Raw genomic sequence first — 10,203 nt, forward strand, 5'->3', positions numbered from 1 at the left:
CCCCTCCCTAACCCTCGGAGCCGCCGGAGACTTGGAGCCTCGGCGCCGCCCCACGTCCACCAGGAGAGGAGGCCCCACGTCCACCAGGAGAGGAGGCCCGCAACCTCCCCGCCGTCTATCCCCGCCTCCCCCAAGCTCGCCCTCTCCGCCCTCCGTCGTCTCCGCTCCGGCCACCACCTCATCATGGTCAGGTAACCCTCCTCCCTCTGCCTCTCTTCTCCTCTCTTCCTCCTCTACTCCCTCCCGGCCATGCCCTCTTCTTCTCTCTATTGCTAGGTTTAGGTCAAATACCTCTCTAATTTAGGTCAAATTAGGTTCAAAAAATTGCTAATTTTGGTCAGCAACCCATTAATATTTGAGAATTGGTCTAAAACAATGAAGAATTAAAGAAGTTGTAACAAGCCATTTGCATACAAATGAACATAACAGAGATATAACATCTGAAACAAGCAATGGCATGGCAAAAGAGACTATTGCATTCAAGTGTCATTTAGGAACAACACTAATTCGTATCCTGCAGAAATTGTTATTTCCCAAACACTATACCCTATTTCCAATTGAAGAAACATGTTTATAATCCATGAAGACATGGAACCATAGAAAGTATGGAGAACTTTTATATACATCCATTCGCCAAAGTTTTATATGTAGTGTTGTTGAAGTCACAAGTTAGTTTCATGTAAAAACAGAGAGGAGATTTCAGAAATGGTTCAATTGGTGTTGGTTCTGAATTGACATTTGTACTATGAACTGAACTTGTTCTAGTCATTGGCACTACTAACAAAAGTAATGCAGTCTAAACTGAGAGTATGACAAAACTGTCTGGCTACTGATTTTACCCTAGAAGTCATCACACTATCATGTCCGGATGGATACGCTAATATGCCTGAAGATTGACCACAACTATGGTCTGTAATAGAGCTATAGACTCTTGTTCTTTTCAGTTTGTAATATATATACTCCAAGAATTTGAAACTGCTGGGTGGTTTCACCATCCCTGTTCTGTTTATTTCACAACAAGTGGCGTATGTTAGATTTGTGTGCTATCTGTGTAAAAGCAGTGCAGAGTTGTTTGTTCTGGGAAGTATGAATAGATATTTGGTAAAATCTGCACCTTGATATGTGGAGCAAAGATTTAATCCACAACTGCAGACCCCTCCATCAATGAGCTAATCAAATCAAGTTTATTTAGTTAGGATCTCGATTGATCCCCAAGTCATTTCATACAGCTAGCTAGCTAGGTCTGTCATGTCTTGTTTAATCATGTGTGTGAGGCAGAAAGTGCAGAAGAACTGCACTGTAGTTATTGTTGGTGACCTCACCTCAAATGTTGTTTGGTTGGCTCTTCTCTGCATCCCAGTCCGAACTACAAGTTGGCTGTCACAGAAGTCTGTCAAGAACGGTCGTCATATCAACTGAGTTTCTTCTAGTCGTCCTTTAAAACTTTCCAGCAAAACAACACCCGAGAAGCACAAGCATAGGCATTTTGTTTATGGGTGCAATATATTTCCTACTGTATTTGACTAGTGTTTAGGTATAATAGCATAATAGGTATGGGTACACACTTGCACTGCATCTATGATAGTTGGATGCAATATATTTCCTATTGTATTTGACTAGTGTTTAGGTCAACAGCAATCCATGATTTTTTTTAGTGCTCGTTGGCTTCTGCTAGTGCTAGGATGCTAGTACAACTTCGGTTGCTCGTTGGCTTCTGTTAGTGCTAGGCTGCTAGTAGTTCTGTAGTGTAGTTGCGGCTGCTCTATTGTGTCATATACAGATATGCTCATGTAGTCATGTGTGCTGCAGATTTATTGGATCTGTGGACTATGGCCAACCATTTTGATTCTAACTGAACATTTTCAAGCTACTGGTTGCTGGTGCTGTTTTTCTTGCACCTAGTCATGCCCTGCTGCTGCTGGTTGCTGGTATACTGGTGCGGTGGTGCTCTGTACTGTGTTTCCTTGTGCTATGCTGCACTGTTGCTTGCTGCTATACATAGTGTGTTGTTTTGTGCTTTGCTGCTGCTAGTTAGTTGTGTTGTGCTGCTGACCTGCTGTTTACTTAGTACTTACTTGTGATGTGCTGCTATAACTATTTAGCAAGTGTTTAAAGATTTAATTCATTAATTGTCTGGGTACTAATTGGTCTCTTCTGCTGCTTATCAGAGATGGGGGGAAGCAGCCACCGCCGCTCTGCCACACCGCAGTACGAGTTGGATGCTTTCGAGTTCTTCAGTATCATACTTGGGACTTCAGTATCATCCATGACACAGGTATATAAAACGAGAGATCTCCCCTTCACCCATCTCATTATGATATCTGTTGTTTGCTACATCACTCATTGTCCCAAACTGCAGAGGCTGCCTGACAGTTTTATGAACATGCTGGGTGAAGATCCGCCAAATAATGTGAAGCTGCGATAGGCCGGAAGTGGGTTACACAGGCTGTGGGATGTGGAGTTGGTGATCAAGGAGGGCCACATGTACTTATATCGTGGGTGGGAGAAGTTCTACCGTGCCTACGACCTGCGACTGGGGTACTTCTTTCTCTTCAGGTACAACGACGACGCCACCATGCTCATTGTGAAGGTGTTCAACGCGACTATGTGTCGCATGCGCTACGCTGACGATGATGATGCCAGTACGTTCTACCTCTTCTTATTCCTATACATTTGGCTTTGTCTCACATCGATTGTTAGCGATCATTGTTGCATTTGGACAGGCAATGGGAGCAGCAGCAGCGACACTGGCTACAGCCAAAGTAGCAGCGACTATGGCTGTAGCAAAAGCAACAGCGATTCTGGCTTTAGCAAAAGCAGCAGCGATTCTGGCAGCAGCAAAGACAACAAGAAGGATGATCCGGACTGGAGTGGGGGAGAAGAGGAGCAGAGTGGGGATGAGGAGCTGCACGATGATGATGGGCATCAGGCTGAGGATGACCTAGTGCTGGTGGTGGCTGACCAATGGCAATGCACGATGATGATGGGCATCAGGCTGAGGATGACCTAGTGCTGGTGGTGGCTGACCATGGGCAAGAGATGGTGGTGGCTGACCATGGGCAAGAGATGGAGGTGGCTGAGGATGACCTAGCGATGATCGTGCCCGTCCTGCCTGAAGGTGGCCTCGCGATGGTGGTGGTGCCTAACAATGACCACGCACTGGTGGTGGCGCTGGCGATCCCACAGCTGGGCGACATGACCACGCCAATTGTGGTAGAAGACTACATCCCACTGCCTCCACCGCCTTGCCGCTCTTGGGGCATCAAGCTGAGGAAGGAGAAGGAGAAGAACAATGAGAACTGAACTATGTTAGGTATGCCAGATCTCCAAAATGAAATATATATACTTAGTTACCTATGTTATCTCTAATATGCTTAGTTTCCTATAGGTTAGCTTCATTTTACCTAAGTTGGCTCTAATATGCTAACTTAGAGCTTATATGCTTAGTTTCCTATAGGTTATAGATCCAAAATAACTTATGTTAGCACAAAATGATCAAGTTTACATAATAAGCTTATAGTCTTCTTCTTATTCTTCTTCTTTTCCAAAATGACATAGGTTAGCTTCATTTTACCTAAGTTGGCTCTAATATGCTAACTTAGAGCTTATATGCTTAGTTTCCTATAGGTTATAGCTCCAAAATAACTTATGTTAGCACAAAATGATCAAGTTTACATAATAAGCTTATAGTCTTCTTCTTATTCTTCTTCTTTTCCAAAATGACATAGATTAGCTTCATTTTACCTAAGTTGGCTCTAATATGCTAACTTAGAGCTTATATGCTTAGTTTCCTATAGGTTAGCTCCAAAATAACATATGTTAGCACAAAATGATCAAGTTTACATAATAAGCTTATAGTCTTCTTCTTCTTCTTCTTATTCTTCTTCTAGTATTCTTCTTCTTCTAGTATTCTTCTAGTCTTCTTCTTCTTCTTCTTCTAACTTCTTGTTTATCATTTTGCAGATTTGATTTAATTCACGGAAGCTTGCATGGATGGAGTGCTTCTTTTCCATTTGTGTTTTTATTTTGTATCAATGTGAAACTTTTGTGAATTGATGGATAACGGTGTTGGATGAACAATGTGAAACTTTTGTAATATGTAACGATGGAACTATGTGTTGGCTATGTATGTATATATGATGAAACTTGTGTGTTGGATATGATTGTTATATGGATGCTTGTTGTATATATATGTGTTGGATATCTCATATGTGAAATAGTGACCTGAGATTAAGGAAAAACAAAAAAGAAATTTTAAAAAATTGTTACTAATGGCGCACTACCATGTGGTGCGCCATTAGTATAGCAGACACTAGTGGCGCACTATGGGCAATACTAATGGCGCACTACATGGTGCGCCATTAGAACACCAGATACTAATGGCGCACCAGTGGTGCGCCATTAGAGTTTAATACTAGTGGCGTGGTACTAGTGGCGCACCAGTAGTGCGCCATTAGTAGGCAAAACTGGTGCGCCACTAGTAGGCCTTTTCCTAGTAGTGAGGGCTTCGCCAAGCACTACGGAGGAGGAGGAAGGGGTTGCGCCCGGGAAGGGGTGCGGCTGCCCTCTCTCTCCCTCACTGTATATAGGGGGAGGGGGAGGAGGAGAATCCCTAGGGTTTCCCTAGGGGAGGGGCGGCGGCCACAGGGGAAACCCTAGATGGGCTTGGGCGCGCCCACCCCTAGGAAACTTGCCCCCCAAGCCGGGAGGGGTGGCTGCCCTAGGGGAGGCACCCCCACCTCTCTAGGTTAAGTGAGATGGGGTAGGAGGGGCGCTTAGCCCCTTAGTGGGCTGATGTGCCCCCTCCCCTTGGCCCATAAGGCCCCCCAACGCTTGTCGGGGCCTCCGAAACCCCTGTCGGACACGCTGGTCGTCACCTGGTACCCCCGGAACAATTCCGGACTCCAATACCCTTCGTCCAATATATCGATCTTCACCTCCAAACCATTCGGGAGTTCCTCATCACGCCAGGGATCTCATCCGGGACTCCAAACAACCTTCGGTAACCACATACTATTTCCCATAACAACTCTAGCGTCACCGAACCTTAAGTGTGTAGACCCTACGGGTTCGGGTACCATGCAGACATGACCGAGACGTTCTCCGGCCAATAACCAACAGCGGGATCTGGATAACCATGTTGGCTCCCACATGTTCCACGATGATCTCATCGGATGAACCACAATGTCGGGGATTCAATCAATCCCATATTCAATTCCCTTTGTCTATCGGTATGTTACTTGCCCGAGATTCGATCGTCGGTTTCCCTATTCAATCTCATTACCGGCAAGTCTCTTTACTCATTCCGTAACGCATGATCCCATGACTAACTCCTTATTCACACTGAGCTCATTATGATGATGCATTACCGAGTGGGCCCAGAGATACCTCTTCGTCATACGGAGTGACAAATCCCAGTATCAATTTGTGCCAACCCAACAGACACTTTCGGAGATACCTGTATTGCACCTTTATAGCCACCCAGTTACGTTGTGATGTTTGGTACACCCAAATCATTCCTATGGTATCCGGGAGTTGCACAATCTCATGGTCTAAGGAAATGATACTTGACATTAGAAAAGCTCTTAGCAAACGAACTACACGATCTTGTGCTATGCTTAGGATTGGGTCTTGTCCATCACATCATTCTCCTAATGATGTGATCCCGTTATCAATGACATCCAATGTCCATGGTCAGGAAAACATAACCATCTAGTGATCAACGAGCTAGTCAACTAGAGGCTCACTAGGGACATGTTGTGGTCTGTGTATTCACATATGTATTACGGTTTCCAGTTAATACAATTATAGCATGAACAATAGACAATTATCATGAACAAGGAAATATAATAATAACCATTTTACTATTGCCTCTAGGGCATATTTCCAACATTAACATCATTGATGCTTCAAACTTGGAGTAGGAACTCCGTTTGGATACATGCAAGACATGAGCTTATGACTAATCCTTGATATTTCTCTTATGATGACAATCTTATGTCTTGGATATATTTGCACCTTGCATGTTATCTAACCCTTGTAGGTACTTGGATGAATCTAAATCTATGAGATTGCAACTCACTCACATCTTGAGCAATCTCTACATCACCAAGTTTCTACACAATGGTGGTTGAAGACAAGGAAGCACGAAACCCTTCAAACATATCCTTTGACAAATTCTACATTGAGTATCATGATTGTCATTTTGGATACACAAGTGTTTTTCCTTGCAAAACTAACCCATGTAGGTAGATGAACTAAAATTCCAAGTGGTGCTCCCAACTCTTGATGAGCTACATCAACCTTGAGCAACCCACACAAGTTCAACTACATGACCACGATCAACACCACCACCCAAGGTATGTTATTCCATCTTAGAGAAGCTTTACTCCAAGTCATGAGTCAAAGCAACTCAACAAGATGCGAATACACCAAAATTCTTAAACAAAAAATGGTAACCCCATTTTGAGCTTAAACGATGAGTATGACCTATGATCAAGTGATCTCACTTGACTCCTAAGTCAATATACTCTAACATAGGTGACCTTGTCGCCGACCAATTCTAGATGAAGTTCTTGTGCTCTTGCATTTGTCTCATGCATATTTGTTTCCCCTTTCAAAAAAAACTTCATCTAGATTTCTTTTCTGTTTCTTTTTGTTCTGCATTCCCTCCATCCAATTCATTGCAAATCCTTCAGTTAATTCCTTGCAAATCCTTGTGAGATGTTATTTATCTAGTGAGCTGAGGTGACAAGTGTTTTCTCTGCGATGAACTCGGTCCCACTGGTCTGTTGCTTTCAGTCCAACCGAATTCTTTTGGTGCAACCGAAGCACACAACTCAGTGCCACCGATTTCACTACAGGAAAGATAGCTTGCCACTTGTTCCTGCATTCTTTCTGATCCAGCTCCACTCAATGATTCTTGTCCTCTACCAGCATCACATTCGACTTGCTGCTTTGTTCTGTGACTCAAGGACCAAACCCATTTGTGACAAAAATCCAGAAGAGCCCTTCTTGGAAATTGATGTCAAAGGGGGAGAGAGAGATCACATCAAAGCTTAATCATTTCTATAGGGGGAGGAACACTCAGGAAGAGAGAGAGACCCCAGATGCTCGGTGTTCAAGAGGAGAGAAGTCACATGTCTTTAAGAGGGGAAAGACATGTTCATATTTGATTGATTGCTTTAGCTCTGTTTCTTTTCTTTGCTCCGATTTTCTGTTCCCTATCTTCTTCCAGTATCCCATGCTAGATTCAGGGGGAGCAAGACTTCTAAGGGAAGGAAATCCTTGAATTCATTGCACATCTTTACCTTTGGGGACATGTCTATATCCAATGTGGTACTCAGTACTCACTCTCTACATGTCATCCCAGTCTTGGTATTCTTGTGGTTTCTTTTGTTTGCTCTGGCTAGTAGGTGTATCTGTGTTATCTAACCTTGTTTACGCAGGTCCACTCCTTCCTAAGCCAACTCAAGACCACAAGGTAAGTATATGCATCACAGTCATGTGTATGAAGATTTCTTGCTGATGTACATACTGTTTGCAAGAAGGACTCATGAGCATGAAGGTACATTTCCCATATTCACATCATTGTCTCTGATGCATATAGCCAAGATACATGTAACACATTGCTTACTCTGTCATGCTTATGCATTCACATGCTCCTATATTCTATATTTACATGATTGCATACATGTAGGGGAGCCTATGCATGTTACATGTCTTTCCAAAGCTTTACTTGTTATTCTCTATATCTTTATCTAAAGCTTTGATGTATGTTGCCATCAATTACCAAAAAGGGGGAGATTGAAAGCACAAGTGCTCCCTGGGTGATTTTGGTAATTAATGTCAACATATCTCTTGTTGGACTAATACTTTTACCTAGTATGTTTCAGATAAGTTCAAAAATGGAGTGTCATGGACTAGAGGATGTGGAACCCCTTCAAGATGCTAAGGACAAATGATTGGCTCAAGCTAAAAGCACAAGACTCTACATTTTACTTTTAGTGATCCAAGATTACATTGAGTCCATAGGAAAGCCAATACTATTAAGAGGGGATGAGGTGTTGCTTAATGTCTTTCTTGCTCAAAGTGCTTAGTGATATGCTCCAAAAACCCTCAACCACTTCCTCACATCCACATATGTCCCAAACCAAAAGTCAAACTCGGCCCTACCGAATCTTTCTATCTGGCACCACCGAGTTCAGATGACATAGCCACTGCCACAAACCCTAGTCTTTTCGGTCTCACTGATAGGGATCTCTGTCTCACCGAGATGGGATTGTAATCTCTCTGTGTATGTCCATTACCAAAATTGGTCTCACCGAGTTTGTGTAATCGGTCCTACGAGATTACAATGCAAACTCTCTATTCCCCTTTGTAACGTTTCGGTCTAACCGAGATTAGCGAATCGGTCCCATCGAGTTTGCCTGACCAACCCTCTATGTATCTATTACCAAAATCGGTCTCACCGTGTTTGTGTAATCGGTCTCACCGAGATTACGTTATGCCCTAACCCTAACCATATCGGTCTCACCGAGATGACATGTCGGTCCCACCGAAATTCCTAACGGTCACATTATTTGCTAAATCGCTCCGACCGAGTTTCACGATTCGGTCCCACCGAGTTTGGTAAGTTGTGTGTAACGGTTAGATTTTGTGTGGAGGCTATATATACCCCTCCACCCACTCTTCATTCGTAGAGAGAGCCATCAGAACATGCCTACACTTCCAACATACATTTTCTGAGAGAGAACCACCTACACTTGTGTTGAGGTCAACATATTCCATTCCTACCACATAAATCTTGATCTCTAGCCTTCCCCAAGTTGCTTTCCACTCAAATCTTCTTTCCACCAAATCCAAATCCTGTGAGAGAGAGTTGAGTGTTGGGGAGACTATCATTTTAAGCACAAGAGCAAGGAGTTCATCATCAATAGACCATCTGTTACTTCTTGGAGAGTGGTGTCTCCTAGATTGGCTAGGTGTCACTTGGGAGCCTCCGACAAGATTGCGGAGTTGAACCAAGGAGTTTGTACGGGCAAGAAGATCGCCTACTTCATGAAGATCTACCCTAGTGAGGCAAGTCCTTCGTGGGTGACGGCCATGGTGGGATAGACAAGGTTGCTTCTTTGTGGACCCTTCGTGGGTGGAGCCCTCCGTGGACTCGCGCAACTGTTACCCTTCAAGTCTCCATCAACGTGGATGTACGATAGCACCACCTATCGGAACCACGGCTCAAAATTCTTCGTGTCTCCAAATTGCATTTGCACACTCCAATCCCATCCCTTTACATTCTTGCAATTTGCATGCTTTACTTTCCGCTGCTCATATACTCTTTGCATGCTTGCTTGATATGTATTGTGAATGTTAAACTTGTGCCAAAACTCCACTTCAACTTAAAGAATTTAAAAACTGCAACTTTTCTTGCTTAGAGTCTATTCACCCCCCCCCCCTCTAGACACCTCTTCTCGATCCTTTCAGATACATATACTTCTTCTTGTAGAGGACCGTTAAGGAAAGCACTCTTCACATCCATTTGATGTAATGTAAAACCATTGAAAGCAGCATAAGCAAGTAAGATGTGAATAGATTTGAGATGGGCAACGGGGGCAAAGGTCTCACCAAAGTCCAAACCTTCAACTTGTGAGTACCCTTGTGCCACTAACCTTGCCTTGTTACGGATGATTACACCATTCTCATCTTGTTTGTTCTTGAAAATCCATTTTGTACCAATGACATTGTGCTCCGTAGTTGGCCTCTCGACTAACGACCACACTTGGTTGTGTCTAAAACTGTTCAACTCTTCTTGCATAGCAATGAGCCAGTTGTTGTCCATCAATGCTTCTTGTACCTTGAGAGGCTCAACACTAGAAACAAACGAGAAGTGAGCACAAAAGTTTTTCAATTGTTTACGGGTGACTCTACCTTCTGATATGTCGGTGAGAATTTTATCAACATCAACATGACCGGCCACTCAAGGCATGAATGAGGTTAGGGTTTCGCGAGGTTCAACTTCATGTCCATCATCCATGTCCTCAATATATGGATCATTAATGTGTGGTGGAAGATCTTCTTCTTCATATTGCATTCGTTGAGGTTCATTATCAATGATTGCACGTTCTTGTTCTTGCCCTTGATGATGAACTTGTTCTTGAATATTATCATGAAGAGGGACTTGAACATCTTCTTGTACTTGGACTA

Source organism: Triticum dicoccoides, chromosome 1B (genome assembly GCF_002162155.2).
Source record: "Triticum dicoccoides isolate Atlit2015 ecotype Zavitan chromosome 1B, WEW_v2.0, whole genome shotgun sequence".
NCBI lineage: Eukaryota > Viridiplantae > Streptophyta > Magnoliopsida > Poales > Poaceae > Triticum > Triticum dicoccoides.